We start from the raw sequence: 2,500 nt of genomic DNA, 5'->3' as shown, positions 1-2,500 counted from the left end.
ACTTGGTCTTATCTGCTGATGGTCACATGACACGGAGTCAACCATTGGAAGGTCCTATGGGACTCCTGGCCTCAGGCCACCCATAATCTGGTCTGATCTGGAGATGATCACATGGATCAGGTCAACCCTGAGAAGGTTCTTCAGGTCAACCATAATCTGGTCTTATCTGCTGATGGTCACATGACATGGGGTCAACCAGGAGAAGGTCCTATGGGACTCCTGGCCTCAGGCCAACCATCATCTGGTCTTATCTGGAGATGATCACATGGCAGAAGGTCAACCATGAGAAGGTTCTTCATGCCAACCATAACTTGGTCTTATCTGCTGATGGTCACATGACATGAGTTCAACCCTGAGAAGGTCCTATGGGACTCCTGGCCTCAGGCCAACCATAATCTGGTCTTATCTGGAGATGATCACATGGTAGAAGGTCAACCCTGAGAAGGTTCTTCAGGCCAACCACAATCTGGTCTTATCTGGAGATCAGGACATGGTAGAAGGTCAACCTTTGGAAGGTCCTATGGGACTCCTGGCCTCCTGCCATCCATAATCTGGTCTTATCTGGAGATGAAGCCATGGATCAGGTCAACCCTGAGAAGGTTCTTCAGGCCAACCATAATCTGGTCTTATCTGCTGATGGTCACATGACATGGGGTCAACCCTGAGAAGGTCCTATGGGACTCCTGGCCTCCTGCCATCCAGAATCTGGTCTTATCTGGAGATGAACCCATGGATAGGGTCAACCATGAGAAGGTTCTTCAGGCCAACTGGTCTTATCTGGAGATCAAGACATGGATCAGGTCAACCCTGAGAAGGTCCTATGGGACTCCTGGCCTCAGGCCAACCATAATCTGGTCTTATCTGACCTTCTACCATGGTGGAAGGTCAACCGTGAGAAGGTCCTACGGAACCACCAACCACAGGCCAAGCCAAATCCCATGACCTTCTGCTTGGAGAATCTCCAACAATCCCTTGAGATGGTCCCTTGAGGAACCGCCGATCCCAACATCTCCTGATCTCCTGGCAGGAAGTCCAGGAAGGAGGAGGCGGGTCAAAGGTCCATCTCCAGATCGCCTGACTTCCTGCCAAGTTTCCCTTGGCAGGAAGCTCTTTCTTTCTTTCTTTCTTTCTTTCTTTCTTTCTTTCTTTCTTTCTTTCTTTCTTTCTTTCTCTCTCTCTCTCTCTCTCTCCCTCCCTCTATCTATCCCTCTCCATTTTTTCTCTTTCTTCCTTCCTTCCTTCCTTTCTTTCTTTCTTCTTTCTTTCTTTCTTTCTTTCTTTCTCTCTCTCTCTCTCTCCCTCCTTCCCTCCCTCCCTCCTTCCCTCCCTCCCTCCTTCCTTCCTCCCTTCTTTCCTTCCTTCCCTCCCTCTCTTTCTCTCTTCCCCCCCTCTCTCTCCGTCTTTCCCCTTCCTTCCTTCCTTCCTTCCTTCCTTCCTTCCTTCCTTCCCTCCTTCCTTCCTTCTTTCTCTCCCTCCCTCCCTCTATCTATCCCTCTCTTTTTTCTCCTTCCTTCCTTCCTTCCTTCCTTCTTTCCCTCTTTCTTTCTTTCCCTATTTTTTCTCTCTCTCTCTCCCTCTGTCTCTCCCCTTCCTTCCTTCCATCCATCCATCCATCCATCCTTCCTTCCTTCCTTCCCTCCCCCCCCTCTCTCTCTCTCTCCGTCTTTCCCCTTGTTTCCTTCCTTCCTTCTTTCTCTCCCTCCCTCCCTCTATCTATCCTCTCTTTTCTTTCTCCCTCCTTCCTCCCTTGTATTCCTTCCCTTCCCTCTCTCCCTTCATTCCTTTTTCTTCTCCCTCTATTCCACCCCTTCTTCCTTCCTTTCTTCCTTCCTTCCTTCCTTCCTTCCTTCCTTCCTTCCTTCCTTCCTTCCTTCCTTCCTTCCTTCTTTCTCTTTCTTTCTTTCTTTCTTTCTTTCTTTCTCCCTCCCTCTCTCTCTCCCTCTGTCTCTCCCCTTCCTTCCTTCCTTCCTTCCTTCCGTTCATTTCTTCCTTCCTTCCTTCCTTCTCTCTCTCTCCCTCTCCTTCCTTCCTTCCCTCCCTCCCTCCCTCCTTCCGTCTTTCTTTCCCTCTTTCTTTCCCTCTTTCTTTCTCTCTTTCTTTCCCTCTTTCTTTCTTTCTTTCCCTCTCTCTCTCTCCCTCTCTCTCCCCCCTTCCTTCCTTCCTTCCTTCCCTCCTTCCTTCCTTCTTTCTCTCCCTCCCTCCATCCCTCTCTCTTTTTTCTCCTCCTTCCTTCCTTCCTTCCTTCCTTCCTTCTTTCCCTCTCTCTTTCTTTCCCTCTTTCTTTCTCTTTCTTTCTTCTTTCTTTCTTTCTTTCCTTCCTTCTTCCCTTCCCTTCCTTCCTTCCCTCTCCTTCTTCTCCCAGCCTTCTACAACAACGTCCTTCCTTCCTTCCTTCCTTCCTTCCTTCCTTCCTTCCTTCCTTCCATCCCTCCCTCCTTCTTTCCTTCTTTCCTTCCCTTCCTTCCCTCTCTATCTTTCCCTCTTTCTTTCCCTCTTTCTT

General features: G+C 49.2%; 1 pseudogene; it reads right to left on the bottom strand.

Moving 5' to 3' along the window:
- The window catches only part of LOC144326441 (uncharacterized), a 3,476-nt pseudogene extending 3,323 nt beyond the window's left edge, over positions 1 to 153 (bottom strand).
- Between the last annotated feature and the right edge of the window lie 2,347 nt (positions 154 to 2,500).

This window comes from Podarcis muralis, chromosome W (assembly GCF_964188315.1).
Source record: "Podarcis muralis chromosome W, rPodMur119.hap1.1, whole genome shotgun sequence".
NCBI lineage: Eukaryota > Metazoa > Chordata > Lepidosauria > Squamata > Lacertidae > Podarcis > Podarcis muralis.
The sequence above is the reverse complement of the archived record's forward strand: the minus strand, read 5'-3'. Positions and strand labels throughout refer to the sequence as shown.